Source organism: Heptranchias perlo, chromosome 3 (genome assembly GCF_035084215.1).
Source record: "Heptranchias perlo isolate sHepPer1 chromosome 3, sHepPer1.hap1, whole genome shotgun sequence".
Lineage (NCBI taxonomy): Eukaryota > Metazoa > Chordata > Chondrichthyes > Hexanchiformes > Hexanchidae > Heptranchias > Heptranchias perlo.
In genome coordinates, this window is record NC_090327.1 from 48,841,792 (window position 1) to 48,867,498 (window position 25,707).

A 25,707-nucleotide genomic window follows, 5' to 3' on the forward strand; every position below is an offset into this window, starting at 1 on the left:
CGACTCTGTTGCTCGGTGGTGGGGTTCCTCAGAGGCGTCATGAGCCACGTGTGCAAAGGGTATCCCTTGTCCTCGAGGAGCCAGCCCTTACGGGTGTTCGGTGCGTGGAAGAGGGGCGGGATGTTGGACTCCCGGAGGATGAAGAAATCGTGGCAGCTGTTAGGGCATCTGGTGCACACGTGAAGGAATCTCTTGCGGTGGTCATAAACGAGCTGAATGTTGATGGAATGATAGCCCTTCCTGTTGATGAACAGTCCTGGCTCGTGTGGAGGTGCTCGTATTGCTATATGGGTGCAAATGATTGCACCCTGCACCCATGGGAAGCCAGCCAGAGCGTGGAATCCCATTGCCCTCTCCGTCTGGCTGAGGTCATCCACGGGGAAGTTGACATGGTGCAAAGCCCTGTGAGACAAGCCGTCGGTGACCTGCCTTATGCACTCGTGTGCAGACGACTGAGAGACCCTGGCAATGTCCCCAGTGGCACCCCGGAATGATCTGGAGGCAAAGAAGTTGAGGGCAGTGGTGACTTTGACAGCAACAGGTAAGGAGATGCTGCTCAGCCCAGCTGGGAGCAGCTCGGCATGAAAGAGGCTGCAGATATCTGCGACTACCTGGCGACTGAGTCTGAGCCTCCGTATGCACTGCTCCTCAGAGAGGTCCAGGAAGCTGAGCCTTGGTCTGTAGACTCTGTTGCAAGGGTAGTGCCTCCTGCGACGTCGCTCTCTCTATTGTTGCCCTCCGTGCTCTTGACCAGGTGCCTATGGCGCCGCACTGTGTTTTGGAGCTCCACGTAGTGGAGGTGGACGCCCTGCCTGACGAGGCTGGTGATGTTTTCCTTGGAACAGAGGAGGCTGAGGGGTGATTTGATTGAGGTGTACAAAATTATGAGGGGCCTTGATAGAGTGGATAGGAAGGACCTATTTCCCTTAGTGGAGGGGTCAATAACCAGGGGGCATAGGTTTAAAGTGATTGGTAGAAGGATTAGAGCGGAAATTAGGAAAATCTTTTTCACCCAGAGGGTGGTGGGGGTCTGGATCTCATTGCCTGAGAGGGTGGTAGAGGCAGAAACCCTCAACTCATTTAAAATATAGCTGGATGTGCACCTGAAGAGCCGTGACATGCAGGGCTACGGACAAAATGCTGGAAAGTGGGATTAGGCTGGGTAGCTCGTTTCTCAGCCGGCGTGGACACGATGGGCTGAATGGCCTCCTTCTGTGCCGTAAATTTTCTATGATTCTATAGGCTCAAGATAAGAGGTCGGCCATTTAGGACTGAGATAAGGAAAAATTTCTTCACTCAAAGAGTTGTGAATCTTTGGAATTCTGTACCCCAGAGGGCTGTGGATGTTCAGTCGTTGAGTATATTCAAGATTGAGATCAATAGATTTTTGGACACTAAGTGAAACAAGAAATATGAGGGATAGGGCAGATAAGTGGAGTTGAGGTAGAAGAGCAGCCATGATCGTACTGAATGGTGGAGCAGATTTGAGGGGCCATTTGGCCTATGGCTGCTCCTATTTCTTATGTTCTTATGATCCGGTCAGTTGCCCTCGGGAGGGTATGTTAAATTACCCCCTCCTGAATCTCAGAATTTAGAATCTCAGAAACTAAATAGTGAATCCTACAGTGTTTTCAAGGGGTGTCTCTGCTGTTACAGTAATTACAATAATAATTGTGATGATCGTGTGATGTTAGATAGTAACCATAGAGAAAGGTTCCACAGTTAATTGCAAGCAGTGTGCTGCATTATTCAATTATGATCTGTGCGTTTATAGCGACACAGCATCTCATATACAACATGCAAAGCATTTCCGATATAATTTTTTTAATTCTATTTTTTTCTGTAGGAAAGGTGAAGCAATAGCAAACTTTGATTACACTGAATTTTTGCTGCTTTATCAGAAACACATTTGTAGCACGCAAGGGAAATTGCTGTGGATTGATTCACTTCCTGCTCAGAAACAGATTACATTAAATGAATTATAGAACCAGAGGGACTATGAGTGTAACTTGAGACTATGCACACATCATACCAATGATGATACATGCTCAATATTTCAATCCATTTTATTTATAACCTTCCATTTTGTGCGGCTCCTTTTGCCTCTCAGAGTACTGTAATGGAAGGAGTTTAGCCCAGAACCAAATAGATAATGCTCCATTTCTGTTAATGTGAAAGTGTTTAAACAGGCATGAATAATTTAATAATTTGACATTTAATTTGCTGGACCGATGGGACTTTAACTATCACATTCACCCTGCTTGCTTTGTCGAACTGGATATCTTCCATTTTAATTACCTTTGTGAGCATGATGATGAATAACGAGGCATTTACCAGTGAATTCTGTTTTTTTGTAGAAGTTATTATGTCTTTCTGTTGACATGCTACGCTGTTTAAATGAAGCTTTCTTCATTTATTGCTGTTCACAGATGTGATGGACTGTCAACTAAATCTGTATTATCATCGTACATCTCATCAACTTCTAGTTTAACTGATTTTGACAATTACTCTACAATGAAAGTGCTGGCTATAGAGGAGGCTGATGGTAAAATGTTCTGAAAGTTTGCTATGACATCCAATGAATGGCAGACTTATGGATTAAAATTACTGTCACGGCATCTGATGTGGTAGGAGTTATACATTACAAAATTCTTCTTTGGATAGCTGGAGTATTATCAAGGGAAATAACTGACTGAGTTCCATGAAAGGACTCTAAACAATCAAATACAGTTAACTGGTATCATTTGCTTTGAGTTGTCATTGTAGCCACATAATTTAAGATTCTTTTTCTTTAAGGGTAGCTAATTGGTTAATAATGAATGAGAAGGAATTTATGTTCTTAGTCTTGTACTACAATCGTAACTGTTTTGGCACAAAGCTACAACAAATACTGGTGTGCTATTAAAAAAGTCTGATATACACATCCTCAAGTTCATTATTGCCACTAGATTATGGAGCTTCAAAATTGCATTTAGTTAATATGTACATAATTCATATATTATAAAATAAAATGTAAATAGATGCTTACATTTTGAAGAGTGCTCCCAGTAAATTATCTACTGCGATCATGTTTCCTGAGCTGGCAATGAGATAACTCATTGAGTGGTAGTGCTTAAGTTTTAATCTCGAGAAATATGTTAAAGGTTGATTTTGTTGAGTTTATAACAGATCCATATCAGTCTATAAAGCCCTGAGCTATCATTGGCTGGACATCCAGACTTTGCTGCCAGTTTTTAGCGAATAAAAGGCCACATTTGAACAATGTGGGTACCCTCTTCAGAATGGAAGGTCCAATTTCAGAAACCAGGTAAATAAAGTATTTATAGATCATAAATTTAAAGAGAAAAGGTATAAAAAGTTGCAATACAGCATACCATTTAGAAAGGAAAAAAGTGAATTATAGCTAGTAAAACTAGATCAGAGAGAATGGGGAAGGGGAGAAAGAGCAAAGGGTTAGTATTGAGTAGAAAAGGCTATGTCTGATATTTGAGTAGATTATTGCTGTAAATTGTGGGTGTGTTTCGGTGTCACGTTGAAGATTTAATAGCTATTGGACCAGAGTGGCTGGAATTCCCTGGTGCTGTTGGACATCTAAGAGTTAAATAATTGCATTTGCAAAGTTTCAAACTACAGTGGCTGATTGGTCCAACAGCAGCATAATGAATCCTTAAAAGTAAGGACACCATAGATGGGTATACCAGTTGCTCCTTCATCTGGTTTTAGCTAATAACATAGAAACATAGAAAATAGGAGCAGGAGTAGGCCATTCGGCCCCTTGAGCCTGCTCCGCCATTCAATATGATCATGGTTGATCCTCTATCACAATACCATATTCCCGCTCTCTCCCCATACCCCGATGCCAATTGTGTCTAGAAATCTATCGAGCTCCATCTTAAATATATTTAGTGACTTGGCCTCCACAGCCTTCTCTGATAGAGAATTCCACAGGTTCACCACCCTCTGAGTGAAGAAATTTCTCCTCATCTCAGTCCTAGATGTCCTACCCCGTATCCTCAGACTGTGACCCCTCGTTCTGGACCCCCCAGTGAGGGGAAATATCCTCCCTGCATCCAGTCTGTCTAGCCCTGTCAGAATTTTATATGTTTCAATGAGGTCCCCTCTCATTCTTCTAAACTCGAGTGAATACAGGCAGAGTCGACTCAATCTCTCCTCATACGACAGTCCTGCCATCCCAGGAATCAGTCTGGTGAACCTTCGCTGCACTCTCTCTATGGCAAGTATATCCTTTCTTAGGTAAGGAAACCAAAACTGCACACAATACTCCAGGTGTGGTCTCACCAAGGCCCTGTATAACTGCAGTAAGACATCCTTGTTCCTGTACTCAAATCCTCTTGCAATGAAGGCCAACATACCATTTGCCTTCCTAACTGCTTGCTGCACCTGCATGTTTGCTTTCAGTGACTGGTGTACAAGGACACCCAGGTCCCTTTGTACATCAACATTTCCCAATCTATCACCATTTAAATAAAACTCTGCCTTTCTGTTTTTCCTTCCTAACAGAATTGCTTTGATTACTATAGACTCACACATCTTAGCCACTATTTGTGGACGTGTCATCACAGAAGCTTGGAATAATGACAATGCCAGCGTCAGCATGCCATGGACATACTCAGTATGGTTTACAAGAATCAATTTAATAGAGCCAAAAAGAACATTTCTAAGGGAAACCTATTTCATGGTATAATAATCAGATGTTAAAAGTCAAGGATTGTGCAAATTATCAGCCATGCGGAGTAAAATGAGCCTGTGTCAACACATTAGTTGTAGATATAATATTGGTGCAGTGGACACATTTATAAAACCAATTTAAAAAGAACCAAGTGCAGAAGCAACAATTAAAAGAAAATTCTCTTGTCTGCAAACAGAAGTACACTTGATACTCAGACAGCTCTACTGTGACAGAATTTCTGAACACGTCTGCTAAAAAATTACCATCTGTACTTGAGAAATCATAGTGTCATGTTGTTTTCCAACAAGAAGCTTCAGGGTGAACGACTGTATGCAATAATGCAGGAATAATTATATTTCACACGACTGGCCAACTATTGGCCTAGAAGACTTCTCCAGAGCAGGACTTGTTAATCGCATACATGACTGAAGCAAGAGGCAGGGTTAAAAATTTCAGAAAGGGCAGTCCTGGAGTGAGGATAGTATACAGCGGGACATCTGCCCAACATAAAGTGTAAACAATTTTACAACACCAAGTTATAGTCCAGCAATTTTATTTTAAATTCACAAGCTTTCGGAGGCTTCCTCCTTCCTCAGGTAAATAAAATTAAATTTCGGAGGCTTCCTCCTTCCTCATTAAAATAAAATTGCTGGACTATAACTTGGTGTTGTAAAATTGTTTACAATTGTCAACCCCAGTCCATCACCGGCATCTCCACATCATGACATAAAGTGCACAGCTGCTCCCACTGGATCTTCTGATTTGACCCCTAGTTATGTATGAGGTGAGCTGCCATCCACATGGGCACATGCATGGGGGTGGGATTTCTGAGCACTGTTGCAGTGATTTAAAAGGAGTGCAGTGTTGGCATTTTTCCTTTGCCATATTGCAGACATAGATAATACAATAGAACCTGATGTAAAAATGAAATGACAACTGGATGATCATACAGTTAGAAAACATGAATAAACCGATTGCACAGTTTTGCCTACTTGAGTGACAAAGCACAAGATTCTAACACAGTGAACTAAGGCATTTTATATTGCAATGATGCTCAGGTTCAGCATCTTTCAATTACTTGAAATAACTTGTTTGTATGTTGCACCGAGAAGCAGAATCCCCTGAGGAAAGATGCCAAGGTAATGCTACCCAGCAGATTCCAATAGAAAGTATCTGTCCCAAGTATGCATGCTACAGTGTGTCCTCAGAACCAGTTACTCTGTACTGCTCATCCCTCTAAAGATGTCATAGAACCTTACAACCTTTTGAAATTTTTGTATACATGTTTATGCAACTGCATGGCAATTATACAGGATACCCGTTACAGTGAAGCTGTTGTCACACTGAAAGTTTAGCTTTTCTTCCCACAACAAATTCTATCAGCACACCCTAGCTGCCTGATCCTTGTTTAGTCCAGGAAGACCAGCCTGTGTAACAACATGGATTCCATCAAAAGCTCCATGCACTTTGTGAATTTCGGTATCCATGTCATGATCATGATCCTGTTGCTAGTCAGTGTTATAGGTGATAGAAGTGCTAGTTCTGTGAGCAATGCACCAGTCACTTGTTTCTGTGGGCAGCAAATTGGCGGATACTGTGATGATCCCTACGCTAGCCCAGTAGGAGGTAGAGGGAGGATGTAATATTGACTGACAGTGCTGTCATTATGGTGGATGTTGGGTGCAATTATCTTCACAGCAGTGGTACAACTCTGCAACTGTCTCTGTGTTGACATAGAACTTTTAATGGAAATTCCTTTGGTTATTGCCAGGGAGGTGTGACAGGGCCTAAAGTCACGAGTGATGGTGTAATGGTGGGTGAGGTCAGTCTCGCTCGGGTGTCTGCTAATCTCGCTGGCTTGCCTTCCTTGACTATCTTGATCTATAAGCATAGATCAGCCTAGGAGTGCTTTGAAAGCAAATCCCATATTTGTGGAAAAATACTGTCTTGAAAAAAAATGGCTGTGTATATTAAAGACCTCCCTTCCACATGTGATGATAGCCACTTTCAATGGGCAGACTTACTGGGATTTTCCTTGATGGAAATTGTAATGCTCTCATTAACATGGATTATGCATCCATATTGAATTGGGCAATGCAAAGTAGGAAAGGCCAATACATGTCATGAGTGGGGGACTTGGCAAAGTTCGAGGTCTCACTTTTCTGTTCCCCATTCATCCATTTACTGCCGATGGGGCCATTCATGCCGACTGGCAAATCTATCTAGTCTCCTTTAACTGGAAATCAAGCAAATAAGTGCATTTCACTCATGGGCATGGACATTACATAAAAGCTGTATTTCACTTGAGCACATAGTAAAGCCACATACACTTTATTGGATTTGGCCTATTGATAGCAATTATAGATATATATTCACTGACAGCAAGTGTCAGAGTTTTCAATAGATTTTTTGATGCATTTTGCTCTGACAGAAATACTGCAATGTTATTTATTTTTCCTTTTCTGTTTTTAATATGTGGGTTTCTCTGGGGGAAGAGCTGCTCCACTGGTTCAATTTTTTTTTAGGTTAGTTGTGCATTTTTGTAAAGTCCTTAAATTATTTTTAAAAGGGAATTAGACAGCTGCTTTAAAAAGAGGTATATTAAAGGGAATGAGGAACAAGCAGGAGAGTGGGATTAGGCTAGGTAGCATATGTGGAGACTTGATAGGTTGCATGTTTCTGTGTTGTAATATTCTATGATTTAGTGGGGTAGATTTTCCCGAGTGGTGTTCAGGTGGCTTGCCAGCAGATCGAGCCGACTGGCTCGATGCTCCCAACGGAAGGCCCGGTCCATTTAGAGGGCCAGACTCATTGGCAGAGGGCTGGCAGTCTACAGGCGGAAAATAAGCACCCTTGGACAGTCCACCCGCCTCCAATGGGCCAGCCCAGCCAGCCTCTGGACCAGTAGAAGGTAGGTCAAACTCCTTGTTTACTCTGTTTTTAAAAGTTATTTATTTCTCTACTAGTTTTCGGTTGTATTACACCAAATAGATGAGAGAGCAAACAGATGACCTATTCTAGTCTGTCAATACAGCTCTTGAGCCAACCACTAGGAGTAGTGTGGCAACATCCTGGGAGGTGGAGGGAAGGTGACGTGCCTGTCCTTCCCTTTCTCCTCGTGGGAAGTATCCATGAACCACATAACACTACCATGAGACACCAGAGCTAGGAGTAGTAACTAATCAAGTGGGGAATTATGGGCAGGAACGTTCATCCTACTATTCGCCAAGGCACCAACATGCAAAACGGCCCATGGAAAGATGCTTAAGAGAGCGTACCTCTGAGGCAATCTCTGTCCAATGATCTGATTTCAGTTTCTGTCTGATAAAATAATAACAGTGAGCTCTGTGTACATTTGAATGGATTAAGAGTAACTACGAAATCGGTTACTGAAACTGATAAAACAATCATCCAAGGAAACAACTAGAATTCAATAATATCACAAATGTAAAAAGGACCAGTGTATGTTAGTCCATGAATTAAATCTGGTTCATAGGAATCCTACAAGAATGGATTTTAGCATGCCGGGAAATTGCTTATAAGGCAAATGCTCATCAATCTATGTTTAATTCATGCAACTAAACTGTAACCCATTTGAAAGTGCAATGTGTGGCAGACTGAACATTATTGGTTTTCTGAGCACTCTTGAATGAAATGACAGCTTTGGTCACATAATGGAGTGCCTTGTAAAAGAAAGGCTTTTGCTGGATCTAGGTATTAATTAATCTGAGCTACCCAGAAACAAATTAATTTCGATATTTCAAAAATAATAATTTTTTTCAAATACTCAACAAAAATTGAACAGTTTGGGGACCTCGGTCATTAAGAACACACATTATGAACATCAGGGTCCTTCTAACTACAGAATGGTGTGGTCTGAGCTATAATAGCACATCAGCCCTCAGGCTTTTTTTCAGCATTAAAAACAATGCCATGAACATGTTTATCACCATTTGGGGCTGGCTCCGAGTATCAAATATATGTTAAGAAAAAATTGACAATGTTAACCAATCTCTTGTCTTTCACAGAGAAAGGTGGCTGCCAGTCATATCGCTGTGCGGGTTTTCTGACCATCAATCAAGATAAGTGGATTTTTCCCTCATTGACGCTGAAAGTATCAATCAATGTCATGAAGCATGTCCAATATTTTTAGCATATGCTATTTTAAGAAAATATGCAAATTTCACATACTGCTGCCTGAAAAGTTGCTGAATATATTAAAAATTTGAAACCCTGAAAAACTCAGATGATTGGCCTCCAACAACCATAGTGATAGTGCTATCAAGCGGCATTTACTCACCAATAACCTGCTCACCGATGCTCAGTCTGGGTTCCGCCAGGACCACTCGGCTCCAGACCTCATTACAGCCTTGGTCCAAACATGAACAAAAGAGCTGAATTCCAGGAGGTGAGGTGAGAGTGACTGCCCTTGACATCAAGGCAGCATTTGACCGAGTGTGGCACCAAGGAGCCCTAGTAAAATTGAAGTCAATGGGAATCAGGGGGAAAACTCTCCAGTAGCTGGAGTCATACCTAGCACAGAGGAAGAAGATAGTGGTTGTTGGAGGCCAATCATCTCAGCCCCAGGACATTGCTGCAGGAGTTCCTCAGGGCAGTATCATCGGCTCAACAATCTTCAGCTACTTCATCAATGACCTTCCCTCCATCATAAGGTCTGAAATGGGGATGTTCGCTGACGATTGCACAGTGTTCAGTTCCATTCACAACCTCTTAGATAATGAATCAGTCCGTGCCCGGACTTCAAGGGTTAAGTTACGAGGAGAGATTACACAAATTGGGGTTGTATTCTCTAGAGTTTCGAAGGTTAAGGGGTGATCTCATCGAAGTTTAAGATATTAAGGGGAACAGATAGGGTGGATAGAGAGAAACTATTTCCGCTGGTTGGGGATTTTAGAAGTAGGGGGCACAGTCTAAAAATTAGAGCCAGACCTTTCAGGAGTGAGATTAGAAAACATTTCTACACACAAAGGGTGGTAGAAGTTTGGAACTCTCTTCCGCAAACGGCAATTGATACTAGCTCAATTGCTAAATTTAAATGTGAGATAGATAGCTTTTTGGCAACCAAAGGTATTAAGGGATATGGGCCAAAGGCAGGTATATGGAGTTAGATCACAGATCAGCCATGATCTTATCAAATGGCGGAGCAGGCACGAGCGGCTGAATGGCCTACTCCTGTTTCTATGTTCCTATGTGCCCGCATGCAGCAAGATCTGGACAACATCCAGGCTTGGGCTGATAAGTGGCAAGTAACATTCGTGCCAAACAAGTGCTCGGAAATGACCATCTCCAACAAGAGAGAGTCTAACCACCTCCCCATGACATTAAACAGCATTACCATCGCCAAATCCCCCACCATCAACGTCCTGGGGGTCACCATTGATCAGAAACTTAACTGGACCAGTCACATAAATACTGTGGCTACAAGAGCAGGTCAGAGGCTGGGTATTCAGTGGTGATTGACTCACCTCCTGACTCCCCAAAGCCTTTCCACTATCTACAAGGCACAAGTTAGGAATGTGATGGAATTCTCTCCACTTGCCTGGATGAGTGCAGCTCTAACAACACTCAAGCAGCTCGACACCAGGACATAGCAGCCTGCTTGATTGACACCCCATCTGCCACCCTAAACATTCACTTCCTTCACCATCAGCGCACCGTGGCTGCAGTGTGTACCATCTACAGGATGCACTGCAGCAACTCGCGAAGGCTTCTTCGACAGCACCTCCCAAACCCACAACAAGGACAAGGGCAGCAGGCACATGGGAACACCACCACCTGAGTGGTCCTGGTGGAACCCAAACTGAGCGTCGGCGAGCAGGTTATCGGTGAGTCGGTGCCGCTTGATAGCACTGTCGACAACACCTGCCATCACATTGCTGATGATTGAGAGTAGACTGATGGGGCGGTAATTGGCTGGATTGGATTTGTCCTGCTTTTTGTGGACAGGACATACCTGGGCAATTTTCCACATTGTCGGGTAGATGTCAGTGCTGTAGCTGTACTGGAACAGCTTGGCTAGAGGCGCAGCTAGTTCTGGAGCACAAGTCTTCAGCACTACAGCTGGGATGTTGTCGGGGCCCATAGCCTTTGCTGTATCCAGTGCACTCAGCTGTTTCTTGATACCACTTGGAATGAATCGAATTGGCTGAAGACTGGCTTCTGTGATGGTGGGGATATCGGGAGGAGGCCGAGAGAGATCATCCACTCGGCACTTCTGGCTGAAGATGGTTAAATTAGTGCCACTAGGATAATTCACAGATTCAGCTATTTAAAGGACTAAAATAGTTTTGAAAGTGAGAGATAGACCCTACCGTGAAGTAGTTGCATGCTCAATTTTTAATGTTATGTTGTGAATGGTTGTAATGTACAATGAATTGATGGGTTCTCTGGGCAAAGACTATATTTACAATTTTAAAAAATTTATGTTTAAAGTAATTGTATGATGTCATCCTGTGAACTGTGGCAGAGACCCCAATCTATTTAATCAAAGAAAACAACATAGTGCCTACAATTATGCAGTGGGATCCAATTTTTAAAATGAAAAATAACATTTAATTGGGCTCACCTACTGCTCTTTCTCCTCCCCAATGGAGATGAAAATCAGGAGAGATGTATAATGGGCAGTTGAATCAATAGCGTCCATTTTACACTATCACCCAAAGTCAAAATTACCCCAACTGCCTTTTGGATGAGACATTAAGCTGAGACTCCATCTGCCCTGTCAGGTGGATGCAAAAGATTCCAAGTCACTATTCGCAGAAGACAACGTGAGTTCTCCTGGTGTCCTGGCCAACATTTATCCCTCAACCAATATCACTGAAATGGATTATCTGGTCATTTATCTCATTGCTGTTTCTGGGACATTGCTATACTGCGATTTCCTATATTACAAGAGTGACTATTTTAATGGTGGTGGATCATTTTGGGATGGCCTTAGGTCATGAAAGGCACTATATAAATGTAACTTAGTTCTTTGGTTATCATGAAATCATAGAATGCTACAGCACAGAACTAGGCCATTCAGCCCAACAGTTATGCAATTTATGTTTTTTCCACATGGGACATCCAGTCTAAAGCCACTCTCCTGCTCGCTCTCATTACCTTTAACATTTCTCTTTTTTAAGCAGCTAACGAATTCCCTTTTAAAAGTACTATGGACGCCGTTTAAATAGAAGTTTGTGCAAGAGAATTCCACATTCTAACCCTTCACTGTGTAAGGAATTTTTTTCTAAATCCACCATCCCGTATACATCCGTGCCCACATGCAGCAAGACCTGGACAACATCCAGGCTTGGGCTGATAAGTGGAAATAACATTCATGCCAGACAAGTGCCAGGCAATGACCATCTCCAAGAAGAGAGTGTCAAACCACCTCCCCTTGACGTTCAATGGCATTACTATCGCTGGATCACCCACCATCAACATCCTGGGGGTCACCACTGACCAGAAACTTAACTGGGCCAGCCACATATATACTGTGGCTACAAGAACAAGTTAGAGGCTGGGTATTTTGTGGCGAGTGACTCACCTCCTGACTCCCCAAAGCCTTTTCACATCTACAAGGCACAAGTCAGGAGTGTGATGGAATGCTCTCCACTTGCCTGGATGAGTGCAGCTCCAACAACACTCAAGAAGCTCGATACCATCCAGGACAAAGCAGCCCGCTTGATTGGTGGCTGCAGTGTGTACCATCCACAGGATGCACTGCAGCAACTCACCAAGGCTTCTTCGACAGCACTTCCCATACCCACGACCTCTACCATCTAGAAGGACAAGGGCAGCAGGCACATGGGAACACCACCACCTGCACGTTCCCCTCCAAGTCACACACCATCCCGACTTGGAAATATATCGTTGTTCCTTCATCGTCGCTGGGTCAAAATCCTGGAACTCCCTACCTAACACCACACAGACTGCAGCGGATCAAGAAGGCGGCTCACCACCACCTTTTCAAGGGCAATAAATGCTGGCCTAGCCAGTGACGCCCACATCTCAGGAATGAATAAAAAACCCTCGCGCCCCCCCCCCCAACCTTTAAATTCTTTTTATCTTAAATTTGTGCCCTTTTGCTACCATTTTACCAACCAGTGGAAACAATGGATCACCATTAACTTTATCATAAATCCTCATAACCTTGAAGGCCTTTATCAGGTCAGCCCCTAACCGTATCAGCTCTGGTGAGAAAAACCCCAACTTCTCAAGTTACTTTTCATAATTATAACCCCACATCTCTGGTAACATTGTATTAAATCTATGCTGCACTTTTCCCATTCCTTTTTGTGCTGAAGTCTTGGTGTGGGACTTGAACCCAAAGGGGAGAGTAGTGAATTGGTAGAAATATAAACCAATGAATAGAAAGCTGTCAAATCTGCTTTTGCTTGAATGTGCAACCGTATCACATGTAGGGTTGCCAACCCTCCAGGATTGTCCTGGAGTCGCCAAGACTCTAGAACACTACTGCGAGCAACCAGGAGAAAATCAGCGGCAGTAAAAAAAAATGATTTTTTTCATTTTCTTTGAACACTTTCATTTATTAGTTATAAAAAATATTGGAGGGGGAGAAAAAAGGCTGGGCAAGGTGGTTGGAAGAGGGATGTCAAGTGATGAAACCTCCAGGAATACATCCAACGAGGGTTAGCAGCCCTAAAAATAGGACAAACCTTTAGTTTTCAGTGAAGGTTTAACAAACCAAAAATCAAAGGCAAAAAAATTAATACAATGAAACATTTTCTGTCGATAGTCTCTTCATGAGCACGGTGCCTATAAAATGTTTCTGAGAGAAGGCTCATCCTTTCCATTAAAATAATTACCCAGACATACAGTAGATGATATTGTAATATGCCAACTGTTGTCAAAGACGGGCAGTGGGGGAGGGGGAGCTTGTTTCATTTCTCTTAGTTTCTACAGCACTATGCCTCTCTGCTTTTTCAAATTGGTTACTGTCAGTGCAACTGAGCCAAGCCATTACACTCCTCCATTTGGCCAAATTGCTTTCCATCAGTGTCATTCACTTTTGCCATTATTCTCATTGCTGCCTCCAGAAATAGTTTAATACAACAGACCCCTTTATAATGCAGTTTTTGGGTGATGTACAGGAAGTGTGGGGGAGGGGATTTCTGTTGGTGCTCTATTGGACAGAGAGCTATGAACAATACATGTTTTCCCAAAGATCACGGCATTAGAGGCACTAAAAAAGTGAAATTCTATGGGTATAATGCAGACATGTCCCCTCAAAGAAAAAGGGTGGCACTGCCAAATCTAGAGCCCCTGGTTGTTTAAAAGTATACGGGGCAAGATAAAGCAGAAAAAGAAAGCTTATGACTGTCACAGAAAACTAAATACTGCAGAAAGCCCAGAGGAGTATAGAAAGTACAGGGATGATGTAAAAAAGGAAATAAGGAAAGCAATGAGAGGGCATGAAAAAATATTAGCTAGTAAGGTTAAAGAAAAAAATCTTTGGGTTATCAGTACATTAAGAACAAGAGGATAGCTAAGGAAAAGGTGGGACCCATCAGGGATGATAAGGTAACTTGTGTGTAGAAGCAGAGGATGTGGGTTTAAATTAATATTTTGTCTCCGTATTCACAAAGGAAAGGGATGATCCGAACGTAGTAGTTAAAGAGGAGAGGTGTGAAATACTGGATAAGGTAAACATTACGAGAGAGGACGTACTAGAGGGACTGGAATCCTTGGAAGTTGATAAGTCACCAGGGCCGGATGGATTGTTTCCTAGGTTATTGAAGGAAGCGAGGGAGGAAATAGCGGATGTTCGGAGGATCATTTTCCAATCCTCACTAGATACAGGGGAGGTACCCGGAGGACTGGAAGGCTGCAAACGTAGTATCATTGTTTAAAAAGGGTACGAGGGAAAGGCCGAACAATTATAGGCCGGTCAGTCTTACCTCGGTGGTGGGCAAACTATTAGAATCAATACTGAGAGGTAGGATAAACTGTCACTTGGAAAGGCATAATTTAATCAGGGATAGTCAGCATGGATTTGTTCAGGGAAGGTCATGCCTTACAAATCTGATTGAATTCTTTAAGGAAGTGACGAGGAGGATTGATGAGGGTAGTACAGTGGATGTTGTCTACATGGATTTTAGTAAGGCATTTGACAAGGTCCCACATGGCAGACTGGTCAGAAAGGTAAAAGCCCATGGGATACAGGGAAATGTGACGAATTGGATCCAAAATTGGCTCAGTAACAGGAAACAAAGGGTAAAAGTCGATAGGTGTCTTTGCGAATAAAAATTTGTTTCCAGTGGTGTGCCACAGGGCTCAGTGTTGGGTCCCTTGCTGTTTGTGGTATACATTAATGATTTGGACTTGACTGTAGGGGGCATGTTTGGCAAATTTGCAGACGACACAAAAATTGGCCGTGTAGTTGCTAGTGTAGAGGATAGCTGTAGATAAGATATCAATGGTAGATATCAATGGGTTGGTGGAGTGGGCGGAAAAGTGGCAAATGGAGTTCAACCCGGAGAAGTGTGAGGTAATGCACTTAGGGAGGGCAAACAATAAAAGGGAATATATGGAGAGGGGTAGAGGAAGTGAGAGACCTTGGAGTGCATGTGCACAGGTCCCTGAAGGTGGCAGTACAGGTAGATAAGGTTGTGAAGAAGGCATACGGAATGCTCTCCATTATTAGCCGAGGTATAGAATACAAAAGCAGGGATGTAATGATGGAACTGTATAAAACGCTGGTAAGGCCACAGCTGGAGTATTGTGCGCAGTTCTGGTCACCACATTACAGGAAGGACGTAATTGTCCTGGAGAGAGTGCAGAGAAGGAATGTTGCCAGGGCTTGAAAATTGCAGCTACGAGGAGTGATTGGATAGGCTGGGGTTGTTTTCCTTCGAGCAGAGGAGGCTGAGGGGTGACTTGATTGAGGTGTACAAAATTATGAGGGGCCCAGATAGAGAAGACAGGAAGTAACTGTTTCCCCTAGCAGAGAGTTCTAGAACTAGAGGACATAGATTTAAGCTGATTGGTGGAAGGATTAGATGGGACATGAGGAAAAACTTTTTTACCCAGAGGGTGGCGGGTGTATGGAATGCGCTGCCCGAATTGGTGGTACAGGCAAGGACCCTCAACTCTTAAAATGTACCTGGACCTACACCTAAAGTGCTGTAAGCTACAGGGCTATGGACTGGGTGCTGGAAGGTGGGATTAAAATGGGCACCTGGTTGTTCTTCGAGCTGGCGCAGACACGATGGGCCGAATGGCCCCCTTCTGTTCTGTATCTTTTCCATGGTTCCATAGAGAGCATCACAAGAGGCTACATTCCTTCTGTAAATAATTTACAAATGTTCTCCAAACTGAAAAAAATCATTTAACTCTTAGAGAGCGTGGCCAAGTTTGCTTATATGCAGCACTGTTGAATTGCAGGCACTGCTAGTGATTACCTGAATATTCATTCGGAAGAAACCTTTGTTGGTTTACACAAATACATACCTGGATGTGTCAATGATGCAATCACTTAAATCTTAAGACTTAGGGCTCGAAGGCACTTCTTACACTGAGGATTTCAACTGGAGGCAGACATATCGTTTTCCCATCATTGGCATCACTCATAAGCATAAATGAGCTGAAGTTTGGTTTCAGTGAATTAAACATAGGGAGCTAATTCTCCAACTTTGTACCCTGTATCTCTATTATATGGCGGAGCCCAGCACGCTGACTTAATTGGACCTGAAGCGGGTGTAGAAGAGCAGCACATGGAAGTTGTTCTCTTGAAGCAGGATTCCCGATCAAGCACAGGATTAGGCTGGTTGAACAATCACACTTTATGGTTAGTTTGCTGTCAATGAAAAACCAACTTCTTGGAACTTGTTCCCACCTCTAAAATAGGTGAGAATAGTCCAGAGAAAGAAGGTAAGTAAATGGTATTAAAGTTAAAGGTGTAAAGTTGGAGAAAGTTAGAATAGGTAGCGTAGATGAAAAGAAACTTTGCAGTTCATATAATAAAAATAGGAGAGCATGGGGAACACAGAAATTTAGAGGAAATATAGGACAACTACGTAAGCAGAACTAAAGTTTGTAAATTGTTTTTTTTAAAAAACTGAATTGCACTTTAAGTTTATGGGAGAGCAAGATGGAGAGAGAGAGGGAGAGAGAACGCTTCTCCTGATATTTCAGTATCTTTATTACTGTAATATTGTAAATTGAATAATCTTGTAAATCGAAGAACCAAAAAACATGGGGGAGGCGTTACGATGTCACTCCTGTGCCATTGACTACTAGAGTGAATCATCTGCTTGTTTCATCTTTAACCCACCTCCAAGCCTAGCAGAAATGTAGTCATGTGGCAAATGAGATGAAGATAACAGGCCAGAATTTACAGCAGTTAGGAAACGAATGGGGCACCTGCCTTTCGTCAGACTTGCCCTTGCCCACATACTTTCCATGAGCATTCGCGCTGGAAGTTAGTGATCTAAACGGCACGGCGCCCTCTACAGGGCATCTGGGACCTGTGTATCTCCTTAACCAATCAGACTGAAGAACTGTTAATGACCAACAGAGCCTGAACCAGGAAATGTAAGTTTGAATAGTGAATTCAATGTCAAATCAGGTACAGAAAGCAAAATAAAGAGAGGGAAAGAAATACTAGATTAAGAGAGAGAAAAAAAGACAGAAAGAAAAAGTTAAAAAATGTTTTAAGTTTTTTTTTTAAAAAGAAACTCTAACAACAATTAAAATGTGAAGGAATGAGACTTCACACTTGTAGAAGTTAATTTTCAGTGCCAGAGAGGTCATTTGGCAGTAATTAAGGCATATCACTCCGTTAAAAAGGGTCCTTAGACTGAAAAGGACAAGCCCGAACTTTCTGTGGCAATTTAGTTCACATCTACCATGCAAATACAGCAACTGTTCAATGTATTTGAATGGGGAGCCAGACGGTGAGAAGCTGTTTTCGCACAATTTACGGAGCAGCGGCACATCTCGGACAGCAACTTCCTGATTTTCATGTTTAACTGCACATCTGCCCTCGCCTGAAGTTACCGTCCGATTTGCACATAAATAACGGTGAACGTTGTTTTGACAGTAAATTCTGGCCCATTAAGTTATGGACCCTCTGCCCCTTTGGTCGATTACACTTTGTAAACTGGCACAAAGGGCATGACAGAGATAAAAACTGGCCCAATTAAAAAAAAAATCAGGCATACGGAGACATGCTTTTCCCTGGGTTTGCTGTCAGTCTAAAGATGCAAGTATAAAATACATTGTCAGGTTAAATGCTTTAACTATATTATGACATTTCACAGCTTGTATATATTTTTCAATTGCATTATTATTTTTGAAATTTTATTTTTGTACAACTAAGCCCACAGACCATTGTTTACCTGTTAGTTAAATCTGTAACTTGGACTATGACATTAAAGTCAAATGTAAAATAGCATAAACTGAAACGAGAAAGAGTGAGCAGCACTCTCAAAATGCACCCACACCATGCATCAAATATTGCTGAAGTAGTTTCTGGAACACACAGAGCACAGATGTTATAATTTGAAAATCTTTGCATGGAAATTAAGTTCAAACTTGACTTTCTAATCAATGACATAATGACTACATCGTAAGTGTGAGCGGGGTCAAAGTCAGATATCTCAATCACCGTCAGAGTGCCAAAGCATAATAAAGATTATTGAAATTGCTAAATGTAACACTGATGTCGACAGCTGGAAATTATATAACTTTCTCCAGTCCAAGACAGCTCATAAACTGTTTCAGTAATATCTCCACATTTTCACTTCAAACCGGGTACGGTAGCATAGTGGTTATGTTACTGGACCAATAATCCAGAGGCCTGGACTAAAATCCAGAGTCATGAGTTCAAATCCCACCACAGCAGCTGGCGAATTTAAATTCAATTAATTAAATAAAATCTGGAATGAAAATACTAGTGTCAGTAATGATGGCCATGAAACTACCGGATTGTCGTAAAAACCCATCTGGTTCACTAATGTCCTTTAGGGAAGGAAACCTGCCGTCCTTACCCAGTCTGGCCTATATGTGACTCCAGACCCACAGCAATGTGGTTGATTCTTAATTGCCCTCTGAAATGGCCTAGCAAGCCACTCAGTTGTAAAATCTCGCTACGAAAAGTCATAATAAGAATAAAACCGGACGGACCACCCGGCATCGGACCGCTAGGCACCGGACACGACAATGGCAAAACACCAAGCCCAGTCGACCCTGCAAGGTCCTCCTTACTAACATCTGGGACTTGTGCCAAAATTGGGAGAGCTGTCCCACAGACTAGTCAAGCAACAGTCTGACATAGCCATACTCACAGAATCATACCTTTCAGCCAACGTCCCAGACTCTTCCATCACCATCCCTGGGTATGTCCTGTCCCACCGGCAGGACAGACCCAACAGAAGTGGCGGTACAGTGATATACAGTCAGGAGGGAGTGGCCCTGGGAGTCCTCAACATTGACTCTGGACCCCATGAAATCAGGTCAAACATGGGCAAGGAAACCACCTGCTGATTACCACCTACTGTCCTCCCTCAGCTGATAAATCAGTCCTCTTCCATGTTGAGCACCACTTGGAGGAAGCACTAAGGGTAGCAAGGGCACAAAATGTACTCTGGGTGGGGGACTTCAATGTCCATCACCAAGAGCGGCTCGGCAGCACCACTTCTGACCGAGCTGGCCGAGTCCTGAAGGTACATAGCTGCCAGACTGGGCCTGCGGCAGGTGGTGAGCGAACCAACACGAGGGAAAAACTTACTTGACCTCGTCCTCACCAATCGACCTGTCGCAAATGCATCTGTCCATGACAGTATTGATAGGAGTGACCACCGCACAGTCCTCGTGGAGATGAAGTCCCATCTTCGCACTGAGGACACCATCCAACGTGTTGTGAGGCACTACCACCGTGCTAAATGGGATAGATTCAGAACAGATCTAGCATCTCAAAACTGGGCATCCATGAGGCGCTGTGGGCCATCAGCAGCAGCAGAATTGTATTCCAGCACAATCTGTAACCTCATGGCCCGGCATATTCCTCACTCTACCATGACCAACAAGCCAGGGGATCAACCCTGGTTCAATGAGGAGTGTAGAAGAGCATGCCAGGAGCAGCACCAGGCGTACCAAAAAATGACGTGCCAACCTGGTGAAGCAACAACACAGGACTACATGCATGCTAAACAGTGGAAGCAACATGCTATAGACAGAGCTAAGCGATTCCACAACCAACGGATCAGATCAAAGTTCTGCAGTCCTGCCACATCCAGTTGTGAATGGTGGTGGACAATTAAAGAACTAACGGGAGGAGGAGGCTCTGCAAACATCCCCATCCTCAATGACGGCGGAGTCCAGCACGTGAGTGCAAAAGACAAGGCTGAAGCATTTGCAACCATCTTCAGCCAGAAGTGCCGAGTGGATGATCCATCTCGGCCTCCTCCCGATATCCCCACCATCACGGAAGCCAGTCTTCGGCCAATTCGATTCGCTCCACGTGATATCAAGAAACGGCTGAGTGCACTGATACAGCAAAGGCTATGGGCCCCGACAACATCCCGACTGTAGTGCTGAAGACTTGTGCTCCAGAACTAGCTGCGCCTCTAGCCAAGCTGTTCCAGTACAGCTACAACACTGGCATCTACCCGACAATGTGGAAAATTGCCCAGGTACGTCCTGTCCACAAAAAGCAGGACAAATCCAATCCGGCCAATTACCACCCCATCAGTCTACTCTCAATCATCAGCAAAGTGATGGAAGGTGTCGTCGACAGTGCTATCAAGCGGCACTTACTCACCAATAACCTGCTCACCGATGCTCAGTTTGGGATCCACCAGGACCACTCGGCTCCAGACCTCATTACAGCCTTAGTCCAAACATGGACAAAAGAGCTGAATTCCAGAGGTGAGGTGAGAGTGACTGCCCTTGACATCAAGGCAGCATTTGACCGAGTGTGGCACCAAGGAGCCCTAGTAAAATTGAAGTCAATGGGAATCAGGGGGAAAACTCTCCAGTGGCTGGAGTCATACCTAGCACAAAGGAAGATGGTAGTGGTTGTTGGAGGCCAATCATCTCAGCCCCAGGACATTGCTGCAGGAGTTCCTCAGGGCAGTGTCCTAGGCCCAACCATCTTCAGCTGCTTCATCAATGACCTTCCCTCCATCATAAGGTCAGAAATGGGGATGTTCGCTGATGACTGCACAGTGTTCAGTTCCATTCGCAACCCCTCAAATAATGAAGCAGTCCGTGCCCGCATGCAGCAAGACCTGGACAACATCCAGGCTTGGGCTCATAAGTGGCAAGTAACATTCGCGCCAGACAAGTGCCAGGCAAAACCATCTCCAACAAGAGAGAGTCTAACCACCTCCCCTTGACATTCAACAGCATTACCATTGCCGAATCCCCCACCATCAACATCCTGGGGGTCACCATTGACCAGAAACTTAACTGGATCAGCCATATAAATACTGTGGCTACGAGAACAGGTCAGAGGCTGGGTATTCTGCGGCGAGTGACTCACCTCCTGACTCCCCAAAGCCTTTCCACCATCTACAAGGCACAAGTCATGAGTGTGATGGAATACTCTCCACTTGCTTGGATGAGTGCAGCTCCAACAACACTCAAGAAGCTCGACACCATCCAAGATAAAGCAGCCCGCTTGATTGGCGCCCCATTCTCCACCCTAAACATTCACTCCCTTCACCACCGGCGCACAGTGGCTGCAGCGTGTACCATCCACAGGATGCACTGCAGAAACTCGCCAAGGCTTCTTCGACAGCACCTCCCAAACCCGCGACCTCTACCATCTAGAAGGACAAGAGCAGCAGGCACATGGGAACAACACCACCTGCACGTCCCCCTCCAAGTCACACACCATCCCGACTTGGAAATATATCACCGTTCCTTCATCGTCGCTGGGTCAAAATCCTGGAACTCCCTTCCTAACAGCACTGTGGGAAAACCATCACCACACGGACTGCAGCGGTTCAAGAAGGCGGCTCACCACCACCTTCTCGAGGGCAATTAGGGATGGGCAATAAATGCTGGCCTCACCAGCGACGCCCACATCCCATGAATGAATAACAAAAAATGATACAGAGCTTGCTTTTAAAAATCAGCCTCCTGTGTGGGAGGCTTACTAATAAGATTGTCAGGCATGAGCCTGTGTGTGGGCAGCTCTTTCTTATTAACTTTTTATTTATTTCCACAATAAATACTTGCTTTTTTTAAAAAGGATAATTTACCCCTTCACTACATAAATTCAAAAAGACATAAATGTTAAATGACCAGACTTCATGTTAATACCTGCATTCTCCTCACTCCCACCTTATTTATCACTTATGATTTACTCTATGTTCTGACCTTATTTATTCCCCATCCTCTACCTACCTCAAATCTCCCCTCATTTATCAATATCTCCTTTGACACACAGTGCAAATTTTAGGTTTGGATTTTCTTCTGCAATCCTGCCTGGAAAACAGGGTAAAATTGGGTGACCAGGCCTACTGCTGCCTCCCTATCTCGAACTCCATTTCTCTTCCCTCCCCCTTACCAGGACCATCGCCAGTGGTGAGGGGTGGGGCCGGCTTCCCAGCGATTTTTCATCTGGGCCTCTCACCACGACTCCCCAGGACCGCCTTGCGAAAGGTGGTGTTAGGCCCAGGTAGCATCAGTAAAGCCCTGAACTTTGAAGATGGAGAAGGAGGGCCCCCATACACTAACTTTTGTAGGCTGCAATCTCTACCAAGGTCTACAATGCCAGGAGCTTTCTTTATCTTTGGGCTTTTCTGCCCCTTTCAAAAGGTCCTTCGCCACCTCTTCTGGTGATGCAGTGATAGTCCTGCTGTAGCATTGCCTCATTTCCCTATTTGGCACTGGCAGGCTGCCTTCCTATTGGTAGCAGAAATCCCACAAGGAGCCTGCTCTGTAGGCCAAATGAACCCATCATCCAGGAAATTGGTCGAGGTCAGGATGGGCAGGTGAAAGTTCCATCCTGCTGCTACTCTACTCCAAATTAGAGAATCCAGTCCATATTCTTTTTGGAGTTGCATTTTTTTCTAAATCTATTTTAACATACATAATATAACATAGGCATGGATGCCCAGAAGATTGCTAAAACTGACACACAAGTGTGTTCTGACAGGAGGATGACCGAATAAAAATTTGATGCAACACAGTAAGTAGTTTTAAGGGAAGCTTCCACTGAATTGTCCAGAATATACATTAAATATCTGATCATGATACAAGAGCAGTGCCATTGACCTCTATATTCCACTCACTCCTCGATAGATCTTCGGAGCAAGTGCCACTCTACAGATTCACTAATGAATTGGCCCAACCTGCTCATTTTTTTTTTGCTTGTCTGTTAATAATATACAACTATACAGCACATGGCGGTTCATTATAGATTACCGTAGAATCATAGAAGGGTTGCAGCACGGAAGGAGGCCATTCGGCCCATCGAGTCTGCACCGGCTCTATGCAAGAGCGATCCAGCTAGTCCCACTCCCCTGCCCTATCCAAATAAAAAAAGTGTGAATTATTTTCATAATCACACCCTATAGACTGCTTTGCATTCTGTACTTAATTTTCTTATTTTAATGTGTTTCTTTCATTTTCCTCTTTAAAATTTTTCATCTATTCTGCCTTGTAAAATAAATATCTTCCAGATTAAAAGTGACAAAAACATAGGAACCAATCAACTGTACTGAGCATATTTTTTAAAAAAACAGCACAATGTGCTGTTCAGTTACCATGGGCAATACTAGCATCAATCTACACTGTAACACTGCTATAGAAGCAGTAAATATGTTTACTGCGAAAAGATTATATTGTAGTAATGAATTTCCCTGAGCATTAGAAATTTTCCTCTCTGTTTGTGGCCCCATTCCCATAACAAAGAGGCCAGGTAATATGCTCTTATACGCCTTCCCCTTTGAGAAAATGCTTTGTCTCTGCATGCCACCTCCTCTTGATAGCCTGTCCGAATATATGAATGTTCAATATTAGGAAATCTGGTGCTTGAGAACTAAACAATGATGGAATAAAATAAGCACCTTATACATGCAGTTCTTGGCAATACATTATAGGAACACGATTGGAGTCATGGAAAGAGTACAGTGAAGATTCACTAGAATGACAGAAGGAATGAGAGATTATAGTTATGAAGAAAGGCTCGAACAATTGGAGTTTTTTCACTGGAACAACAGAGTAGGTGAAGAGGAAATCTAAGAGTTTCGAAAATTATGAAAGTTTTGAGAGAGAGAAGACAAACACTGTCACAAGAAAAATGAGAGGGAAAGTTAGAAAAAAAATCTTTTCACACAGGTTGTTAGAACATGGAATGTTTTACCACAAGTGGCTATTGAGACAAAGGGTTAGATTTTAACTGGGGCTTCCCAGTGTAAACAGGGCAGTAGTGGCTCAAAAAATGGCTTACCGGCCAATGTTCCGGATGCTGCCACCTTTGAAGGGGCCTATTGCTGGACGACTGAAGCACCTACCTGTTTTAGACACTAAGCTTTTTAATATTTGATAGTTTGAGTTGATTTCCGTCTGGCAGAGGAAGTAGGAGGCCACAGCAATTTTAACCACTGGTCCTCATTTAATTGCTGCTGATTCACTTCCCGCCCATTCCGGGCAGGAAGAGGGCACAGAGTGGTTGTTGGCAGGCGAAAATCAAGCGGCCAGCTGGATTCCAGGTACAGGGCGAGGAGGGGGTGTCATGAGGGTCTCGCGGGTGGGTAGGGTCTAGGGCAAAGGAGCCTACGATTTTCCTTGTGGGATCAGGAGGAGTGAAAGTTTTAGACTTACCAGAAGGGCCTCTTCTGTCTTTAGACCAGCTGCAGTCACAGTGGCTTCCCCACTCAGGCTCCGGTTAAAGTTGTATCGGAGTCCTGTTGATGTAACAGGACCTTGATTTGCATCAAATTTATGAGGCTTCCCGCCTCCTCATCTGCCTGCAGAACCTTGCAGGATATCGGAAATGTCGCCAACTGAAAGGATAAGTAAACTACTTGTTTTTAAAACTGTCCACCCACCCGGTTTCCCCCATGTAGATAGGGTTAAAAATCGACCTCAGAAAGTTTTACAGAGAGGGAGGTGCTGGAAGTCTTAACGCGCATCAAGGTAGATAAATCTCCGGGACCTGATGAAATGTATCCCTTGAACGTTATGGGAGGTTAGGGAGGAAATTGCGGGTCCCCTAGCAGAGATATTTGAATCATCGCCAGCTACAGGTGAGGTGCCTGAAGATTGGAGGGTAGCAAATGTTGTGCCTTTGTTTAAGAAGGGCGGCAGGGAAAAGCCTGGGAACTACAGACTGGTGAGCCTGACATCTGTAGTGGGTAAGTTGTTAGAGGGTATTCTGAGAGACAGGATCTACAGGCGTTTGGAGAGGCAGGTTTTGTGAGTGGAAAATCATGTCTCACGAATTTGATTGAGTTTTTTGAAGGGGTAACCAAGAAGATAGATGAGGGCTGTGCAGTAGACATGGTCTACATGGACTTTAGCAAAGCCTTTGACAAGGTACCGCATGGTAGGTTGTTACATAAGGTTAAATCTCATTGGTGAGGTAGCCAATTGGATACAAAATTGGATTGACGACAGAAGACAGAGGGTGCTTGTTGAGGGTTGTTTTTCAAACTGGAGGCCTGTGACCAGCGGTGTGCCTCAGGGATCGGTGCTGGGTCCGCTGTTATTTGTTATTTATATTAATGATTTGGATTAGAATTTAGGAGGCATGGTTAGTAAGTTTGCAGATGACACCAAGATTGGTGGCATTGTGGACAGTGAAGAAGGAATTCTAGGATTGCAACGGGATCTTGATAAATTGGGCCAGTGGGCCAATGAATGGCAGATGGAGTTTAATTTAGATAAATGTGAGGTGATGCATTTTGGTCGATCGAATCGGGCCAGGACCTACTCCGTTAATGGTAGGGCGTTGGGGAGAGTTATAGAACAAAGAGATCTAGGAGTACAGGTTCATAGCTCCTTGAAAGTGGAGTCACAGGTGGATAGGGTGGTGA

The 25,707-nt window shown here is 43.6% G+C and overlaps 1 protein-coding gene and 1 long non-coding RNA gene across 12 annotated transcripts in view; one reads left to right on the forward strand and one right to left on the reverse strand.

Moving 5' to 3' along the window:
- Positions 1 to 25,707, reverse strand: part of LOC137313599 (RNA-binding Raly-like protein) — a 669,041-nt gene that overhangs the window by 136,287 nt on the left and 507,047 nt on the right. The window lies entirely within an intron of this gene.
- LOC137313685 (uncharacterized) overlaps positions 16,555 to 25,707 on the forward strand; it is a 46,134-nt gene continuing 36,981 nt past the window's right edge. For 3 of the 4 annotated variants that reach the window (XR_010961047.1, XR_010961045.1, XR_010961048.1), the window contains exon 1: positions 16,555 to 16,585. This is a non-coding gene — a long non-coding RNA (uncharacterized lncRNA). Of the gene's footprint in view, positions 16,586 to 17,068; positions 17,249 to 25,707 lie in introns of those variants that run through there. The other variant, XR_010961046.1, reaches the window with a different exon arrangement.